This window comes from Phyllobates terribilis, unplaced genomic scaffold, assembly GCF_046119375.1.
Source record: "Phyllobates terribilis strain yellow unplaced genomic scaffold, ASM4611937v1 Scaffold_2__4_contigs__length_985480577, whole genome shotgun sequence".
NCBI classification, from domain to species: Eukaryota; Metazoa; Chordata; class Amphibia; order Anura; family Dendrobatidae; genus Phyllobates; species Phyllobates terribilis.
This window is the reverse complement of record NW_027362762.1, coordinates 786474887-786497111: the sequence shown is the minus strand read 5'-3', so window position 1 is coordinate 786497111 and position 22225 is coordinate 786474887. Positions and strand designations below refer to the sequence as shown.

General features: G+C 38.0%; 1 protein-coding gene and 1 non-coding gene across 2 annotated transcripts in view; one reads left to right on the top strand and one right to left on the bottom strand.

Annotated features, from left to right (window-relative positions):
• IL1RAPL1 (interleukin 1 receptor accessory protein like 1) overlaps positions 1–22225 on the top strand; it is a 2084623-nt gene that overhangs the window by 380181 nt on the left and 1682217 nt on the right. The window lies entirely within an intron of this gene.
• Positions 20729–20809, bottom strand: LOC141256926 (small nucleolar RNA R12). Its single transcript, XR_012317865.1, has one exon. It is a non-coding gene; the product is annotated as a small nucleolar RNA R12 (small nucleolar RNA).

Genomic DNA, 22225 nt, shown 5'->3' with positions numbered 1-22225 from the left:
GATTAGATCCAAGCTTGGGAAAAGCTTAGGCCTACCATAGGGTAACCTGATACTCTCAAGGGAGTTTTTCCTCTTGACTTTAATGAAGAAGCTGTGATGAAATGGCAGCAGGGAGACCCCGCAGAATCCCACCGCTGCCACCAATATGATGAAATAACAGTAGGGAGACCCCCATAGAATCTCTCTGTTGCCATCACTTGTGATGGATCCACACCCCGCCACAATTACGTCAGACGGAGCACATGGTACGGTTCTGCCCTCTACACCTACATGACATTCCGCACCCTCTTGAGGACGCGTAAGGTCAGATTGGTACCATTCTGCACAAATACCCCCTGTCCACACAGGTACAGGAAGTCACCAGGGAGTGAAAAGAGGAGGCCCACTCAGTCACTGATGTGGCACCACACTCGCTCTCACCCCTGACTGGTTGAGAGGCTCTTTCATTAGCTCCAGTGAAACAGAGCCTGGTCGGCCAGGGAGAGCTGCATTCTGTTTCTATTTGATATAACGGACTTATATCGGGCTAGAAACCAGCCCGGTAGCATGTTCGTTGGACCGAACAATAGACGTAAGGTTCGTGGATCGAGGTAAAATAGCAGCCCAAGGTTAAATTATATAGTTAATCTCCTTAGGGGCACACTAAACAATACGCTATATACATAAGAGTTATACATACACAGTGGTCAGAGTTACAAACACAAAAGCATGGGTATAAAAGGCATAAAGCAGTTATTATGAGTCAATTATCGGTTAGATGGACGATCTGGTTTTCGGGGGAAGGGCTGCCACATGGGAGGTTTGTGGGCCTTCTCTTTGTTGTTGCAGGACATTTCCCACATGACTTGAATGGACCTGGGGTGGCAGGATCTTTTAACCTCTCTGGGTCACTCCCCTTACGGCTCCCGGCGGGCTGAACCTAGATCTCCACCCCTGGCCTCTTTTAGCTACCAAGCTCCCAAAACTAAAATGGGCCATACGTCTTTACTGGATGGTCCTAGGGAGATGGTTCTGGTGTCATCGGATCAAGCCAGTCCCCTGCTATGCATGGACACCAAACTCCAGGGCCCTAGGGGCCCCCACAAGGCTGTGCCGGGTATCTCCCTTTCCTTATGCACTGGACTATGTTTAAAGCTAGGGTTACATTCCCCATCCCTTCAGGTTCCCGAAAATCTGATTGGTTTATCACTGAAGTGAATAACCCCTTAACTTGCTGTTGAATTATTGTATTTTACACAAAGAGCACATGCCTTGGGGAAAGAGCCTGCCTGCAGCAGCTTCCCAGCTTCTGCTGGTGGGGGCTTTTGTCATTCACTGTGTCTCTCAACCCCCTCCCCTCTGCTTGAGCTGCAGTGGTGTCGGATTTGCATATGTAGAGCTCTGTAAAACCCACCTGGCAGTGCACAGTGATCAACAGGGGATTACCTTGAATATTCTTCACAGAAGCACAAAGATATTCCTTGCAATATTTTATTGGCCAAAATGCAAACCTGCAGAAAGCATAAGAATGTTCTCAAAAGGGCCACACTTAGCAAGTTGCATATCTTTTTTTGGCTCAAATTATATAACGGTCCTTGCAAATATGGTTTGTTTAAAGGTATGTCTCAAAGTTGAGTAATAATGTCAGATTAAGTCCCACTGAAACCTTAATGAACTACTGGCTCTTACTAGAAAGGCATCCAAGCTAGAAAAAATCTGAGACATTTAATATTATGTAATAACTCAATAAAAAAATATTTGTTGAGACCTTTTTATTACAAATCCTACAACAGCAATTGAACAACATAAATTTTGTTCAAAAAGTCCCAGATTTAGGAAATCCATCAAATGAAATACAATTAAAAAATTATATGGAGTATGTAAGGAAAACAATGTGCAGTCACAGGCATAACATACACCCGCAATATATAGTAAAGTTGAAAAGTTTTTATGGAGGTGTGGAAAAAATTCTGCCAACAATGAATTCTTTAAAGAAGTAGAAGTAGATAGTTTATTTTTATCCATTAACAAAATGCAAAGGGAATGGATTTAAATCCAATCAATAATTTGTGTGATTGACCACCCTTGGCCACCTTTAATCTTTAAACCAACATCAATCCTTCTAGCTCAATTTGCACATTTTGACTCATCAGTCCAGGACACCTGCTGCCATTTTTCTGCACCCTAGTTCCTATGTTCATGTAGAATTGAGTCACTTGGCCTTTTTTCGATTTTGAAGTTATGGCTTTTTTGATGCAATTCATCGTCCAGACCACTTCAGGTCATACTTCTCCGAACAGTAGATGTGTGAAGCTGGGTCACACTGGTTACTGTTAGTTCTGATCTGATGGCACTGCTAGACATCTTCAGGATATCAAAGTGTAGTGTCTGTCATCTGCTGCACTGTTTCCGTGTCCAACCGCTGTGTCTACAGTTTTCAATGTTGCCATTTCTTGGTGCTTCTTCAAAAGAGCTTGAACAGCACATCTTGCCAACTTAAATCTTTACATGGGAGAGACCTTGCTGATGTGGTATAACTACCTTGTATCTTGTTGCTGCATTCATTCTTGCCATGGTGTACAATCTGTGACATAAAACCTTTATTATACAACCTCACCTTGTAGCAGAGTTTGGCTGTTCCTCATCCAATGTCAAGCCTCCTACAAAGCTGATTTTGTTTCAGTTAATGACTTTGATTCAATCTACTTATGAAAATGATGATGATTATCAATTGATTGGTAAAATTGGCTACTCATACACTTGACTATAATCTTACAAAATTCCTGACTTTGTGCAAGCATACCTAGAAGAATTGATGTTGTTTTGAATGTAAAGAGTGGGCACACCAAATATTTATTTGATTTAAATTTCTCTTTTGTTCATTCACTTTGCATTTTGTTAATTGATAAAAAATAGACTATGAACACTTTTATTTTTTGAAAGCATTGTTACTTTGCATAATTTCTTCAACATCTACCTAACAGCTTTGCACAGTCCTGCATATCATAAATTGATATATTTAAAAACAAGTAACTAAAAGCAAGTGAAATGAGCAGCAAATCAATCTCTAAAGAGTGTGAAACAATTATTAATGACAGTGTATTTATATTCTTAATATCTTTATTTGCATTATTCCTAATAAAGTGCATAGTGCAAAAAAAGTTATATGCAAGATCAAAGTGTAACCTTGAAGCAAGAGGCTCATATGAGCGTACCCTTGAGAATACTAATGGAAAATTGTGTGTTTGGGCATTAGGGTCTGCTTGGCTTGAGGTTATTTTATGTTCTTGCTTGTAGCTCTCTTGCAGGTTCTTACTTCACTATCGGTTGCCATAATGATCTAATTTCAGCTCAGTAGAATCATGAGATGTCATTATACCTGCACTCTCAGTTCCAACTTTGCAAAATGTTTGCCTTATCAATATGTCAGTATCTCAGGAAGTAAAAAATTTAATTACTAATCTTCGCCTACTGATCTAACTTCTGATTTTCTAATATCTGTTTATTTTTATCCGCTAGATATAAGGTAGAAATCCTGTATAATTATCCAAAATTCACCTTTAAAAATCTTTTTTTCCCCCATTTTTCATTTCAATTTCAGAAACAATGGCTACAGCACATGTGAAAGTAGTACAATAATTGTGCATTTGAAATAAGCATTTGATTTTCATTTCTAACATGCATTTGTACCTGTGGGATCTATTCAGTAAGCAGTGAAAATCTGAAGAGATTTCTCTCCAGAGGAAGGAACATTTCCAGCATCTATATTAATCTGAGGACTCAATTGTGCATAAGAGATTTTATACACTTTAGTGCACTGGTGTTTTTTGTGTTTCGGTCCAGTTCCTGTGAAACTACACTTCCCATAATTCATTGGTTTACTGAAAAAAAGACAGAGGTGGTAGTTACAGACCAATAACTCATAGCAGTCTACACACGCTCAGTTTTCTAGTATTCGGCAATATCAGGAATGATATAATAAATCAGAAATTATGTAATTAAAGGAAAACTTCAGGGAAAAGTTTGCAAAGCCAGAAATGAAAATATTGATTCATTTAGTTAAAGGAATCATTTAACCTTGATCAAAAAGGAAAAAAAAATATTTATTTGTTCCCTTTACAAACCAGGGCCGGAGCTCCAATCTCCTCCCATTCTTTGTTTACAAGATGCAAATATGTGGCTAAGTTTTATACAGTAGGCATCACTGCGCTGTGATGGGAAAATGGGAGTGCTAGTATCAGTGTTCTAAACGTTAAAGTGATATATAGGGAAGTGCTGGATTATATGGAGGGGAATATTAAACCCCTCAGTTTGTTTTATCTAATTTTTTCTTTCTCTCTGTCTCTATTTTCTGTACAGATAGTGGTATTTCAGTTTTGAAATTATTCACCTTGCTCCAGTGACAAAAAAAAATACAAAAGTTACTTGTGTCAAAAAAGAAAGATAAACCATTTCTGTTGTTACAAATGGAATTTTTTTTTCACCATTAAACCAATAAAAAAACTGAACAAGTTTGGTATCACCAAAATTCTGGAGAATCTAATTACTTTGTAATTTTTACTGCTGAATTAGCATCATAAAATCAAACCCCAGAAAACAATGGAGGAATTTTTCATGTTTTTCAATACCTTATGTAGTAAAATTAATGGTTTTATTCAAAACTCCCACAAAAAAATCAAGCCTTATATGAAAAAGGGAGGAAGATAATGAAAAAACTAAAATGTTGTTGTCATTAAGGGGTAAAAGGAATACCCTGGGTAAAATTGAGACCCTGCATTATGCCTAGTGCAAGGCCTGAAGATCTGGTGATATAGGGATTCAAATCACACACTAGGAAACTAGCACTGTCATTCACTACCCTCTCCGTCCCGGTATTAGACAGTGCCTACAATTTCCTTTACTTAGTGAATTAGACATCTGAATTTAGAGTACCTGGCTATTAAAATTTCTCAGCATACAAAATGCATGAAAACAACATTTAGTTTAAGAGGAACTTACAAAATCCAAGCCCTGTGATGCCAAGTTATCAACATAATAATACTGTATCCTACTACTTTGGTATATACAGTATCAGGTACTGCAATGTAAAAAAGGATAGTGAAAAAAAAATAAAAAAATGGACAAGATGGTGCAATTGCAGAATTTGTGAATTTTTTAAATCAATATAGTGTATACCAAAATATCCAAGTGCATATACTATGGAACCACAAGAACTAAGCATAAGACAGTTTATCAAATAAATTTGCATTTGAAGGTATATGTATTTTATTATTCAATTAAAATTTAATTTCACAGCCAGCCAATCACAGCATTGTGTTAAATGCCAATAGTAGGAAGTTTATGAATTTAGCCAATTCTAAATTAGACCATTCAACTAACTGAGCATATTTTCCATTAGCGTAAAATAGCAGTGATCCATGTTGTACATGCTAGACTTTCAGTTGTTTGTACAGTACAGACCAAAAGTTTGGACACACCTTCTCATTGAAAGATTTTTCTGTATTTTCTTGACTATGAAAATTGTACATTCACACTGAAGGCATCAAAACTATGAATTAACACATGTGGAATTATATACTTAACAAAAAAGTGTGAAACAACTGAAAATATGTCTTATATTCTAGGCTCTTCAAAGTAGCCACCTTTTGCTTTGATGACTACTTTGCACACTCTTGGCATTCTCTTGATGAGCTTCAAGAGGTAGTCACCGGAAATGGTCTTCCAGCAATCTTGAAGGAGTTCCCAGAGATGCTTAGCACTTGTTGGCCCTTTTGCCTTCATTCTGCGGTCCAGCTCACCCCAAACCATCTCGATTGGGTTCAGGTCTGGTGACTGTGGAGGCCAGGTCATCTGGCGTAGCACCCCATCACTCTCCATCTTGGTCAAAAAGCCCTTACCCAGCCTGGAGGTGTGTTTGGGGTCATTGTCCTGTTGAGAAATAAATGATGGTCCAACTAAACCCAAACCGGATGGAATAGCATGCCACTGCAAGATGCTGTGGTAGCCATGCTGGTTCAGAATGCCTTCAATTTTGAATAAATCCCCAACAGTGTCACCAGCAAAGCACCCCCACACCATCACACCTCCTCTTCCATGCTTCACGGTGGGAACCAGGCATGTAGAGTCCATCCGTTCACCTTTTCTGCATCGCACAAGGACACCGGTGGTTGGAACCAAAGATCTCAAATTTGGACTCATCAGACCAAAGCACAGATTTCCACTGGTCCATTGTCCATTCCCTGTGTTCTTTAGTCCAAACAAGTCTTTTCTGCTTGTTGCCTGTATTTAGCAGTGGTTTCCTAGCAGCTATTTTACCATGAAGGCCTGCTGTACAAAGTCTCCTCTTAACAGTTGTTGAAGAGATGTGTCTGCTGCTAGAATTCTGTGTGGCATTGACCTGGTCTCTAATCTGTGCTGCTGTTAAACTGCGATTTCTGAGGATGGTGATGCAGAGTTGACTCTTGGTCTTTCTTTTCTAGAACGGTCCTCATGTGAGCCAGTTTCTTTGTAGCGCTTGATGGTTTTTGCAACTGCACTTGGGGACACTTTCAAAGTTTGCCCAATTTTTCACACTGACTGACCTTCATTTCTTAAAGTAATGATGGCCACTCGTTTTTCTTTACTTAGCTGCTTTTTTCTTGCCATAATACAAATTCTAACAGTCTATTCAGTAGGACTATCAGCTGTGTATCCACCTGACTTCTACACAACACAACTGATGGTCCCAACCCCTTTTATAAGGCAAGAAATCCTACTTATTAAACCTGACAGGGCACACCTGTGAATTGAAAACCATTTCCGGTGACTACCTCTTGAAGCTCATCAAGAGAATGCCAAGAGTGTGCAAAGCAGTCATCAAAGCAAAATGTGGCTACTTTGAAGAACCTAGAATATAAGACATATTTTCAGTTATTTCACACTTTTTTGTTAAGTATATAATTCCACATGTGTTAATTCATACTTTTGATGCCTTCAGTGTGAATGTACAATTTTCATAGTCTTGAAAATACAGAAAAATCTTTAAATGAGAAGGTGTGTCCAAACTTTTGGTTTGTACTGTATATTGGAAGAATATAGACAAGTCATTTATATATATATATATTTTTTTTAAATAATCAGTTTGCTAACCCTAGTTGTATATGTCAATTATTTCTTATGATAATCCATCCATAATAAATACAATGCAGACTAAAAATCAATATTAATTGTGAAAATGTTTTTTTTTATCGTACTGTATTTATACAGTAATATCTGTAATATTACCAGGGATGTGTCCTTCTGTCTGAAGCCTCTATAGACTGCACACTGCGCCTGTGCAGTGTGGCCACAGACAGAAAGACACATACAGCATTTAGAGGTGACAGGGAGGCGGATGAGGATGGAGGAGCGTGGTGCCGGAGATCGCGGTATGTGTAGGCTCTGACTCCATATCGCCATCTTCGGCGCTATTAGGACATACCGTTGCCACGATCTTTGGTGAAACTGGAGGATGAGTGTGGTGCTGGAGTCAGTGCTTGTGCATAGCGCGATCTACCGGCATCATTTTGTTGAAGGAAAATTTGTACACTCTGTCCTCAACAAAATGGCGCCAGATAGCTTGGTATGCACACGCGTTGATTCCGGCGTCAATTTATTTAAATAACATAGACGACGTATTGCAGGGGAGGGGGAAAAGGTATTTAGGAGTGTCTTTTTTAAAATGTATGGATGGAACAACAGCAGCTCAGGCAGGATGGGGGACCAAGATGGGGGAGCATATACCAGAAAGGGGAAGCATATTACAGGATGGGGGAGCATATACCAGGATGGGGGGAGTATATACCAGGATGGGGAACATATACCAGGATGAGGGAGCATATACCAGGATGAGGGAGCATATTCCATTTGGGGAAGCATATATCAGGAAGGGGGAGCATATACCAAAATGGGGGACCAGGATGGGGGGAGCACATACCAGGATGGGGGAGCATATACTAGGATGGTGGGAGAATATTCCAGGATTGGAGACCAGGATGGGGGAGCATATACCAGGATGGGGGGAGCATATACCAGGATGGGGGGAGCATATAATAGGATGGGGGAGCATATACCAGGATGGGAGGAGCATGTGTGAGGATGAGGGGAGCAAATTTCAGGATGGGGGAGAAAATACCAGGATGGGAGATCAGGATGGTGGAACATATGCTAGGATGGGGAGAATATTCAAGGATGGTGGGAGCATATACCAGGATGGGGGAGCATGAACCTGGATGTGGGAGCATATTTCAGGATTGGAGGAGAATATACCAGGATAAATAACCAGGATGGGGAGCATATACCAGGATGGGGGACCAGGACGGGGGAAGCATATGCCAGGATTGGAGATCAGGATGGGAGAGCATATACCAGGATGGGGGGAGCATATACCAGGATGGGGGAGCATTCGGTTTTAGTCATGGGTTGGGTTCAGTCATTGCTATGAGAATACAGAGTGGCCGCAGTAACAGCGCCCCCAGCCCTGACTGACAGCCGGCCTCAATGTAGAGCCAGTGTCAGTCAGGGCCGGGGGCGCGGTTAGAGCCGCTGCTCTGTATATTCAGAGCAATGACTGAATCCACAGCGCCCCCTACCCCATGACTGAAACCAATTGCTGGCAGGGAGAATAAAGTTCATTTTATTCCTGCTGCATTCGACGGCGTGCAAGTGCAGGGCAGCATGATAACTCTGTTAACCTGCAGATTAACCGCATATCTGCAGGTTAATAGTGTTATTTATGATGACAGGATTCCTTTAATTTTGTAGCACAATACTTCCATAAAATGGTACCGGAGTCAGCGCATGTGCATACCACTCTATCTGGCACCATTTTTTTTAAGACACAAAAAAATTGCTTAGGTCTCCATTTTCCGAGTCTCGTAGCTGTTGTGGCATCTAATAAAAGGTAATTCTGGCATTTAGATTTTTTTTCTAGTTATGCCGTTTACCAGTCTGATTAATTTACCTTATATTTTGATAAAACAAACATTTCTGAAGGCAAGAATATTAAATATGTGTATTTTTGCAGTTTTTAAATTATTTTATTTTTAATGGGGCAAAAGGGGGTGATTTGAACGTTTGTGTTTCTTTATTCTTTTTATACTTTTAAAAATATATTTTTTTTACTTTTTAAAAGCTTCAGTAGTCCCCTTAGCAACCCCCATCTGTCATGGCAACTCATTATTGCCCTGTGATCATGTGACAGGGGCGCCGATCGGTGGGACCTGTAACGCACTTCCAGCCGCCGCGTGTTATATGCCGCTGTCAGTGATTGACAGCAGCATTTACCTGATTAACAGCTGTGGGTGGATCTCAAATCCACCCTCTGGTATTAGAGGCACATGATAGCTGATCAGACCAGCTGTCATGTTCAGGGAAAGATGCAGGCTTAGCGTCAGAGTCTGCATCTAAGGCAGGGACATGACCTTTGATGTACCTATATGTCTAAGGTCATAAAGGGGTTAAAGGCTTTAGAGGGTAAAATAAACCTTTCAAGGTCTGTATTCACTTCTTCTTTGCTAACAGTGATCTGAGTGGAAGTGAGTGTGATTCAAAGTTTTGTTATAGTACTCGAAACTGACTTGATGCACTGTTGGTATTATAATACAATATTATTTTATAGTGGATCTCTGTTGTGTCTTTATGGGCTTCAACTGCAGCATCGAATATTGCCGCGAAAGCTATGTTCGTACATTCACAATAAAGATGATCTGATCGATTCACGATGGATAAACGTGAAATTTCCTGAAATTCACAAGTTCCCATGAATTTGAACATTCTGCAATTTGATTCACTTCACATACTGCTGAAGACTAAGAAAGCGGGCTAATGATGTCAAACATGGCTGCAAGGTCTTCCCTGTAACATCTTATAGCTATCACATCACATGGCCTGGAGCAACTAATAAGGGAAGGCTACAAAACATAGGGGCCATCCAACAAGTATAATTTTATGCTTATACAGGGAGGGGACCAAGGGACAGAAAAATTGAATTGTGGTGTATTACTTCAGTGCTGAATCACACTGAAGTCTGTGAAGACTAATCCAAAGATAAAAGTGAAGCAGTGAATGGAATCATATATGAGAGTAATTATGTATCCCCTTGGATGTGAATAGAGGTGCACTAAACCCACTGGAGAGCATTGTAATCCCAGACAATGCTGTGGTTGCAATGCAAAATAAAAGTAAGTGTGGACTTCGTCAAGCTATTTGATCAAGTCAGATTTAGGAAAACCTGATATATATGTGGTCGGTACAATGGACTGGCACATAACTTATTCCTTCCAAAAACCATACTAAGGGCAAGGGGGCACTCATTATGTGTGCAAGAAGGGCGATTCTGGCACCTAAACAGGAAAGGGTTCTTTACAGTCAGAGCAGTGTCAGACTGTGGAATGCTGACCACAAGAAGTAGTGATGGCAGACACTTTAATAGCTTTCAAAAAAGGGCTGAATGATTTCCTCGATTCACATAACATTGTGGGTTACCTTTAAATTAGACAAAATGTTACACCTATAGTACATTTAGTACGGTAAAAGTAATTACATAACTATCTTAATAAGGTTTGATCCGGGGTTCTAGGACGGATCGCCTTTTCTCGGGTTCAAGAAGGAATTTTTCCCCATGGGGCAAATTGGCCAAAGGTGTCCTGGGGTTTTTGCCTTCTTCTGGATCAATAGATTTAGACATAGGGATTTTAGTAATACCTTTATTAGCATCACTAGAGTAATACAAAATATAAAACTAATTAAAAAATTATAAACAGGTTCATTTTTACTTGTAAAAGAGCAGCAATAGTAAAAATCATAATAATAATACATTTTTTGAGGCCTAGTCCCAGTTAGTTAGTAAGTTAATTTAGTGTTAGTGTAGGGAGTACAATTGGGGGAGGAAGGTTGAACTTGATGGACCTAGGTCTTTATTCAACCTATATTACTATGTTACTATATGTGCTTTTATTTTTGGAGAGATCTATATGATTGGTAGTGGGATGGATCTCTCCCTCAACATCAGACTTTGAGAGTTGCCCATGTCCACGAAACCTATTTAAACTTTCAGTTGAGGTTTGGGTGTGTCAGTGTTTTGTTGGCAAGCAGCAGAGAAGGAGACACTGGTCTGTGTGGGTCTGAATACAGGCCAGAGGAAGCAAAACCATTGGCACACCCACAAATGTTACGGTGGTACGGTCACCCACGGCAATGGACGGATACAGACTTTCCGGCTGCGTACTAGAGGAGAAACGTTCTGGACTTATTTTGTGATTTTTGAAAACAAAGACCTTTATTTTGAACATTTCTTGGGTCACTGAATAACTACCACACAGACAAGAAAGCAACTGCCTTACAATAGTCACTCAGTGAGATTGTGAATGAATTAATAGGAGATATACTGAAGTAACAGCATTTTTTATTCTTCTTCACAGTCTTTAAATAAAAAGAGCAATAAGTAACCCCTCAGTGCTAATTTTTCTACTAAAACAAAATCTTGAAACTAAGGCTTGTGTGTTACAGAAAGTGTGCTTTCTTCATTGTAAGATGGGCGCAAAACAAATTAAATACACTCATAGAGAGTTATACATGTATTTTTAGGGCAGTTAAAGTCTTTTTAAGATTGTGATTTGCTTATTCGATGCAAATCAAATTTGTCAAGAAAATTTGGCAAAGCCAGTAAATTCTAATAGATTCACTTATCTCTAATACACAGTTTATCTTTTGTGATCTTTTCTTAGCAGTAGTTCTAGTAAAAGTTTAAAGTTCAACCCCTATCGAAAAATGCTTATATCTTTTGAACATAGCTTTTTCTATGGTTTTTAATTTCTCTTTTAAAGTAAGTTAAAATAAAGATTAAAAAAATTGCAGAACAATTTAAAAAACATTTTGTTGAATACCATTAAATGTGGAAACAATTTGATAATATTTAAATTGCTAGCATAAAGAACCTTAGCAATGTCGTAAATTTGAAAAACAATTAATACTGATGGTAATTTTTTTTTTTAGATAATTAGAATCTGTTTAATTGTATGGAAAGTGTATAAAAACTCTCTGGACAGATTTATAGAAACTGCAATCCTCAAGGATTCTGTAAAATACTTTTTCATAAATGAGGTAAAATAACCTCAGATAGTTCACTTGAAAGAAAGTATCTCAACAGTCTTCTGCTTCTTTGAAAAGCAATTTACCGTGGGCATGTCTGAAGCACCCCACAGTGATAGCACAGTTCTTTGCAACAATCCCCTCTAGTAGAATTGACCTTTTATCATTTGTGTAAGTTACACAATCATTTAAAGTTATTTTTTTTAGGATTGCGAAAATATTGCATGTAATATCCAAGACTGTAAATGGAAGAAAAAGACTAGATATGTTCATCTCAAGTTAGCCCTTGGAGCAATGAAAAGCTTATGATCTTCTTGCTGCTCATATGACCTGGTTCTTGACTTCCAAATATTTTACACTAAAAAATATCAAAGTTTAATAGTGACTGCAGTGGACATATGAATATTACCTATATTCCCAACCTAGCCTTCATTATTGTTAATGAAACATTTAGAATGATCTAAAATAACAAAAGATCAAAAGAAGTTATATACACCTTATTAATCTCTGTTGATCTCCAGAAGACATCTCCCCATTCCTCTGCCAGTCTCTGACCTCAGTTATGACCTCAGTGGTATCAATGAGCCATCACTACAGCCAGTGCTTGACTGCAGAAGTCATATGTCATAAAGACACGGCATCTCTGGACTTTGCAAAATAAAAACTGTTGGGGGGCCAGGGAAGCATCAGCAAGAGAGTAGGAAAGAATAGTTAAGATGATTATTATTTTACCCTATTTTCTTGCATATTTTTTAAAAAGTAGATAGCCAAAAAGCTTATTTAATCCTACCATATAATGCTGTCAGTAGACACTACCTCCTATAACTATGTTACTCTTGATCTCCGCTATCAGAAGCTATTGATAGGTCATTATAAATCATGTCCAGGATTGTGGAGAGCTGTAGATGCAGGTCCACAGCACAGGAAAAGGCAGAAGACAGTGTGCTAGGCAGCATCATTTGTGTTACAGGCAGTATGTCAATATGATTGGTTATCAGTAGTCTAACATCAACTGCAGAAGTTTGGACTGCAGCATTATATATTATGATTACAAGTAAAATTAAAAATAAGAAAGTAAAAAAAAACATTTTAATGGACACCCCCACGCAATGTGGCAATCATAAAGGTTATTTCTTCCTTTTACGATTGGGTTTCCCTGTATTTTGCATTAAACTCATTGTTTTCAACATGACACAGCTTAACTGGATAACAAAACTAATACAAAATTGCAACAGTTGCCAATCGGCTATTTCCGACCCCATCGTTACTTTAAAATTTGTGATAAGGCCATTGGATTGGAACATGCATTTGTCTGGTGCAACAACAAGAGACACATTTACAATAGGATCAGTTTCTACATCAGTTTCCATTTTAGTTAAATGCCATACAATTGGACATACAGTATGTTAACCCAGCATTATCCTGGCTTTTGATGGTTTTGATCCTTGGCAAAAGCAGGACATTATTTCTAGAAAAGAAAACAGTAGTGCCTGTAGGGTCATCTGTTGGAAGATATACTCTGGCTATAGAGAGTGTGAAAATCTGAGATTGTGGGTTTTAATAATCACCTAGGTAATACAGCAATTCCATGTAAATGTCCAAAATACAATTGTCTAAATCCACAAGATCCCCGGGGAGGTAGTTCCACTGCCTTTGTGCCAGGCAATGCTAACTGTCCCCCAATTTTTGGTTGGCCCACAGATTTCTTATCTCCAGCCAGTATAGTCTGTAATCACGGTCTACGATCCTCCATATGACAGATAAAATGATAGAAGCAAAGGTATCCAGTAGCAACAGTCCTTTAAGAAAATTTGTCAACTCCAGGCAACAGATCCACAACTGTAGCACGTTTATCCAGCCCAGTTGGCAGCCGATATCTACTCCATAAGCCATTAATCCATCCATTGTCCAGGTCCTTAGACTAGATACTATCCCTTTGAGGACATTCCAACAACTCCCCACTAAACATGTGACTTCTTTTTTCCTTCACTGGGATCAGCCCACTTAATGGGCAGAACTTCTCTCACAACCCCCCCAAAGCTAAATGTGCCTTAGTGGAGGTATTGTTGATCTATGTATGGGGTGTTTATGTGGTTAGCACTGCAGCCTTGCCGCGCTGGGGTCCTTGGTTCAAATCCTACCAAGGACAACATCTGCAAGGAGATGGTATGTTCTCCCCGTGTTTGCGTGGGTTTCCTCTGGGTTCTTCAGTTTCCTCCCACACTTCAAAGATATACTGATAAGGAATCTAGATTGTGAGCCCCGATGGGGACAGTGATGATAATGTATGTAAAGCGCTGAGGAATTTGTTAGTGCTATATATAAAAATAAAGATTATTATTATTATTATTTATATCTGCGCTGCTGATGGAAATCCCAAGACATCGTAAGATTAATTGTTTTTTTTCCTGAGGATGAAGTCCTGGGCGACTTCGAAACACGTTGACTGTAAAACCTGTACAAATAAAATGTATCCTTTTAAGAAATCATCCAATGTCTTGGGATTTCCATCAGCAGAGCAGATATAGACACAACATATATGGATCAAAAAACTCTTTGGTCTCTTCGACCCGTGTCCTGCATGCATAAAAAATGTTGAAAATGTGCAACTAAATCAGGTGAGCATAATACTCACCTTTTCTTTTTCATTTCTGTAACCAGATTAGACACTATTTTGCGCTCTGTATGCTTCTCAGTATTTTTTACTATTAGTGGAGGTATTTTGTCAGGCCGAACCCATCACCTGAGACTGCATGTGAGACTCCCTGTAGTGATGGCTCCTCTGTGTCTACTCTTCTCATCTACACAATGGGTCTATTGGCTGAGAGAACAATGGCCCAAGACCCCAGAGATAAGGTCACTGAATTGATGCATTAATACCTGAGGCTGAACTGATGAGCAATCAAATCCCTAATTAAAAACACAGCAAGCAAATTTCTAACAAAACACAATAATAAGATTAACGAAAATCGGTGTTCCATGCTGGAAAAAGTTTTTAGTGGGTGGCCAGCTCCTCACAGAGTACTTTGTAATAGAGACACACCACTTAATATTTGCGTAAGGGCAAGTATAACCCCAGGGTAAGCATAATTTTTGTGAAGTGATGGGTCAGTCAGTGTAAATACAAATGTCAAAATTGCTGAATTTATCATACCAGATTAGGATGTATTACTAATAACCAAGGCTGTATTAGTAAATGATATGTTTTAAAATCCATGACAATCTTCTCATTTAGAATGCCTGAAAATGTAAAAATAAATACTAGGCAGCCAATAGAGAATGTCTCTCATTGCATATAGACACAACGAAAATGTATTTCCTATATCGTGAACCGACAAGCCCTGGCACCCATATCATTTGTTTTAGAAATGCAATTAACATGATTTATTGGCACTTTTGTTTGCAGTTGCTGCTATGTGAGACCCTAAGCATGTGTTCCAGCCTTATGCAATAATGCTTAGATGTTCAAATATTCAGGATAAGGACTTGGTTATCTCATTAATTTTACAAAGCTCTGTCAGTTGGTGAATCATGAATGTAGCTGAACAGTACAAACACAGCGAATTTCCATTCCAAAATGCTTACTATTTTGTACAGTTTATAAGGCATTAAACAATGCAGCTCGGGAAAATGAAGTTTTTTCTAGCAGAAATAGGTGTGGGTTTAAAAGGTGCAGTTCAGAGCAGAACACTTTCTTACATGGGCTGTAATTCTAAATTCTTCTTCTTCAGTAATTCAGAGACTGTGGCTTGTACTTTGTTCCAAACTTTGATGCAAACACATAAAGCCCTTAGGATCTTCCCTGACAAAATGTAACACATTTTACAGTATGCTAATTACAGAGCTGTGAATAGCTAAACCCCAAATTTAAATATTTTTTTTCTCTATTCACCTACTAAAATTTAGGTAATCCAGTGCTCACAAAACAAAATTGGTCCTGGATTATTCATTTTCAAGGACTATTATGCCTCACGGTGCTCAATAAAAACTTTCCATCTTTATGTAACAATGGCATTTATTACCATATTACTTTCCTAGGTTGTGCTAAACTGAAATGAATAATACAGTCTAAAAGAATTGTACATTCTCTCCTCTCCATACAGTTTTATTAAAAAGTTTGGGCACCCCTATTAATCTTAAACTTAATGTTTTCTTAAAATTGGTGTTTTTGCAACAGTTATTTCAGTTTGATATATGTAATAACTGTTGGACACAGTAATGTTTCTGCCTTGAAGTGAGGTTTATTGTACTAACAGAAAATGCGCAATCTGCATTCAAACAAAATTTGACAGGTGCATAAGTATGGGCACCCTTATCATTTTCTTGTTTTAAATACTCCTACCTACTTTTTACTGACTTACTTAAGCACGTTTTTTGGTTTTGTAACCTCATTGAGCTTTGAACTTCATAGCCAGGTGTATGCAATCACGAGAAAAGCTACTTAAAGTGGCCCCTTGCAAGTTGTTCTCCTGTTTGAATCTCCTCTGAAGAGTGGTATCATGGGCTCCTCAAAACAACTGTCAAATGATCTGAAAACAAAGATTATTCAACATAGTTGTTCAGGGGAAGGATACAAAAAGCTGTCTCAGAGATTTAACCTGTCAGTTTCCACTGTAAGGAACATAGTAAGGAAACAGAAGAACACAGGGACAGTTCTTGCTAAGGCCAGAAGTGGCAGGCCAAGAAAAACATCAGAAAGGCAGAGAAGAAGAATGGAGAGATCAGTCAAGGACAATTCTCAGACCACCTCCAGAGAGCTGCAGCATCAACTTGCTGCAGATGGTGTCACTGTGCATCGGTCAACTATACAACGCACTTTGCACAAGGAGAAGCTGTATGGGAAAGTGATGCGAAAGAAGCCGTTTCTGCAAGCACGCCACAAACAGAGTCGGCTGAGGTATAAAAAAATCACATTTGGAGAAGCCAATTTCTTTTTGGAAGAAGGTCCTGTGGACTGATGAAACCAAGATTGAGTTGTTTGGTCATACAAAAAGGCGTTTTGCATGGCGTCAGAAAAACACAGCATTCCAAGAAAAACACTTGCTACCCACAGTAAAATTTGGAGGAGGTTCCATCATGCTTTGGGGCTGTGTGGCCAATGCCGGCACCGGGAATCTTGTTAAAGTTGAGGGACGCATGGATTCCACTCAGTATCAGCAGATTCTTGACAATAATGTTCAAGAATCAGTGATAAAGTTGAAGTTACGCAGGGGATGGATCTTTCAGCAAGACAATGATCCAAAACACCGCTCCAAATCTACTCAGGCATTCATGCAGAGGAACAATTACAATGTTCTGGAATGGCCATCCCAGTCCCCAGACCTGAATATCATTGAACATCTGCGGGATCATTTGAAGAGGGCTGTCCATGCTCGGCGACCATCAAACTTAACTGAACTGGAATTGTTTTGTAAAGAGGAATGGTCAAAAATACCTTCATCCAGGATCCAGGAACTCATTAAAAGCTACAGGAAGCGACTAGAGGCTGTTATTTTTGCAAAAGGAGGATCTACTAAATATTAATGTCACTTTTCTGGTGAGGTGCCCATACTTATGCACCTGTCAAATTTTGTTTGAATGCAGATTGCACATTTTCTGTTAGTACAATAAACCTCATTTCAAGGCAGAAACATTACTGTGTCCAACAGTGGTTACATATATCAAACTGAAATAGCTGTTGCAAAAACACCAATTTTAAGAAAACATTAAGCTTAAGATTAATAGGGGTGCCCAAACTTTTTCATATAACTGTATGTCTGCTTTGTGGACATTACAACATTACCTCAATGTTGGAGTCACAATGATTTTTTTATAATAATCAAAGTAAGTATAAAAAAAGAAATGGTATGTCTATGGAATAATACTTTGGAATAATATGAAATAATAATTTGGGCATAAAAATACAAGACATACAAAGACCAATGGAGGTGTGATGATAAGAGAGAACACTTTTAATCTATCTATCTATCTATCTATCTATCTATCTATCTATCCATCTATCCACCTATTATGTAGTGGTAGAAAGTGACATATAACTAATTTATCCATTTGAACTGAATGTATCAAATATATTTTTGGTAAAATGCTAACATGATTTTTTCTTGATCTCTGAATCTAAAATTGACATTGTTTATTGTATTTTGTGATGTGGAGGTGTCCATATGGCTTGAGCTGCCACTCTTCGTTAACAGCATTATGTGATTTGCTTTACAGCAGTTGTTTGGATCATAGACTGAAATAGACAGCGTCTGACTTCCAGACTTATGTGGAAGAGGAGTCAGTGCATGCTGTATAAGCTGTGCAGAGGACATTGTGCCGAGAAGTGGATAAGGATAAATGTCCGCCTTGTTTGTTTTTTTAATGGTTTATCGAGTGTTATCTGCATAAATCTTCATAATGAAGGTTTTATTTAAAATTCTGTTGATGATAGCAATGACAATGAGATTATTAAAAAGCAATCTTTACTGAACATTTAATGTCATCCTACTGGAATGCTCTCTGGTCAATGTAAAAATTTCAAGATTTTGAAAGTATTTTGCAAAAAAGATTAGATAATTTTCAAGCAACAATTCTACACTTGAGTTTACTGCCTCTCTGCAACAATCAAAAAGAGTTAAGCTAGGGTCACACGAGCGTATAGTCTCTCATCCAAGAGAGAATTGGTCAATTATGCAATTGACACTCTGGTCAAACTCTCTGAGATGAGGAGAAGATGAAGAAAAATAATTCTCCATCTTCTCCATTCTATCAGTCTGAGGAAATTGAACTGCATTCAGATGTCATCCGAGCGCAGTCTGATATCGCAGTCTGATATTTTCCATGGACTCATTGACTTACATGGGAGAATGTGATCTGAATATTTGGATCAAACGTGGCATGCAGCGATTTTTTCCTTGGATGAAAAATAATGACATGTGCACAACCCCATAAAATAACACTGGTCCAAGTGTGATCTGATGTTTTGTCTGATTGCACTCGGACCAAAAATACAGCCATGTGCATGAGCCTTTAGAAGTAGAGATCAGCAAATACCTTTGAGTGCAATTGAATTCTACTAGAATTTTCCAAAAATTCACATTCGCCAAAATGCATATTTTTTTTTGTAATATGCTTCCAACAAAATGGCAGCCGCTGGATGATATTTTTTTGATCCAAAAGGGGTCATCAAAAAGTTCAGAAAATCCATATGCTCACTGCACCACTCACCTCTCCGGATCCACTGCTCATTACCATCACCTGTCCATTTCTTACCGCATCAATCCTGTCCTTGCCACATTTCTGATTACCTCTCATGCTAGACTGGAACTCTTAGCTCTAAAAAGTTAGCTATGTTCTTCGGTCTGGAGAGATGCCCAAACTATATTAAGGGACATTAAATTTGCGAGAATATTTTCTCTACATTTCGAGTTTCCCAGGAAAATCCAAGCAAACTGGTGAATTTGAATTCTATAAATGTAACCAAATGAAAAACATCTATTACTACTTGTATTCATAGAAAACAATTGAGTATTCTACCTCTACCAATGCTAGTACTTATTGGATAACAACTGTACATCAGCACAAATAAGCCATAAGTCAAGAGATTGAATAATATTTCCACGCTATGTAGAAGTTGTTGGATTGACGGTGGACATTCTTTCACTAGTGCCCCAACAAAATTTGTTATTGAAAGCAATTAGTCTTCATATATAAGACATTGGAGACATTTTTCTTAACTACCCACCCAGCACAATTATTATTAAGAGGGTGATTCACACATCTCTTAAAAGACTGCAATGCCGGTAATATTCATACTGCACCATGTGAATCATCTACTTCTGCATGACTTTCCTGTAGGTGGAATGACACTTTAGTCATTTATCAATCATGTTCTTTAAAGGCTGGTACATAGAAGTGATTTTTGAGGAATACATCTTTTGGTAACCTTTATTTAAATATAGTTTTTATAGCGATGGAAAAAAAGATTCATATCATTCTACAGAATCAACATTATTCTATCCAAGACCTCCTCCTGGAGGAAAACCAGTGGGGTATAACTCAGAGATATTGATATAAATCACCTATGATGAGAAATATGATTTGTGGAGGTACTGTAATTTATATTTATTGAATTATCTGCTTGAGAATGGAAGACATTTCATGCAACCCACAGAAATATTATCATATTTATAACTTTGAGTGCCAAGTAACTGTAGCATATGGTGTATTATGGAATGTCAAATTTTAGATGACCTCATTTTTCTTGATATTTGGTAATAACCCCTCTTAGTTTAATATGCTTTTAGATCTCTTCACATATTGAACTTATTGTAATTTCTTCTTTTCAATGCTATCTTTCCTATTGTGGAAACTTTCACCATTTATACCATTGGGAGGAAATTGGAATCTCATCCCAGTTGATCTATCTTACGAAGATGAAAGTATACTTTCATTCACTGTCCCCGAATGAAGCAGAAGTTACTTTCACATGCTGTTTTAACATTGTCAGAGAGTTCATGGAAGCCCCAGGCTTATATATCATGTTTAATTTGTATGTATTATGCCACAGAAAGTTATTTCGCTCTCATATTTCTTATATCTTTTCTAATTTTAAGACTGAAGTGAAAGATAAATTATATAAGCTAGAATATATGCATGGCATATCAGTAAAAAGTAGTAATTATAAATTATCATATTTTATAGGAAGTCACTGGGAATTCTTCAGTTTTATCATCTTCCCAATACTTATGTGAAGCTAAGTATCTTAAAAAATAATTAAAACATAATAGGAAACAGTTCTAATTGAAGGTGAAAAGTATGATTTTTCGTATCTATTGTCATTATTTATTATACTTTTAAGTTTATTTGATTTTATAATTATTTTTAAAGCTATAAAATTGTTATTAACTTATTATATTAATAAATAGGGCATAAACCATTAAAATAAATTGGAAATTGCACAGGTTTCCAAAAATACCTGTATTTTTGTGTATTATACTTGAGATAATTATTCTCTAATGTTAATTATATGAATTGTAACAGTCATAGAGGAGGTCAGGGACAATATAAAGTATGGCAGGCTGTGTGTATTTTTAGAGGAAATGATCTCCATAAATTAAGTTATGTGTAAAAATAAGAAATGACACAGGGAAAAAGTATTGAACACATTTACTGAAATGTATTTAAAACATTGTACAAAAGCTTTTGTTGGTGATGACATATTCAAGATGCCTACTGTATAGAGAAACTAGCCTTATGCATTGCTCGGGTGTGATTTTGGCCCATTGTTCTACATAAACACTCTTCAAATCCTGAAGGTACCGTGGGCTCATTTTCTGAACTCTGAGCTTTAGTTCCTTCCATAAATTTTATATTGGATTCAGTTCAGGTGATTGGCTGGGCCATACTAGCAGCTTTCTTTTCTTTCTCTGAAACCAACTGATATCATTGTCTTGCTGAAATGTCCACCCCCGTTTCATCTTCATAATCCTGGTAGATGGCAGCAGATTTTTATCAAGAATGTCTTGGTACATTTGTCCATTCATCCTTAGTACAATTACATGAAATGTGCCAAAACATATGCTAAAAAACAGCCCCACACCATGATGCTCCAACCTCCTAAATTCACTGTTGATATGGTGTTCTTGCGATGATATGTAGTTCCTTTTGGCCTCCAAGCATGGTGTGTATTATGGCATCCAAAATGTTAAATTTTGGTCTCACCTTACCTGACTATCTTCTCCCAGTATCTCACAGACTTGTCTAAATGTTGTTGAGCAGACTTTAAATGCAATTGAACTTTGAAGATTCTTTTTGTTCAGCAACTGAGTTTTGTGTGGTGAGTGTGCATACAAGCCATGGATGTTGTTTTTTTTTAAACAATTGCAAGTGCTGATTCCAGGTATTTCTGTAGCTCTCCACAGGTGGTCCTTGGCTCTTGGACAGCTCTTCTGGTAATTAATTTCACTCCTCTGTCTGAAATTTTGTGGGGAGCACCTAGTAGTGCCTGGTTTATGGTGAAATGATGTTCTTTCCACTTCTGCATTATGACCCCAAAAGTGCTCACTGGAACCTTCAGTAGCTTAGAAATTCTTTTGTAACCAAAGCCATCAGTATGTTTTGCAACAATAAGATTGTGAAGGTATTGAGACAGCCCATT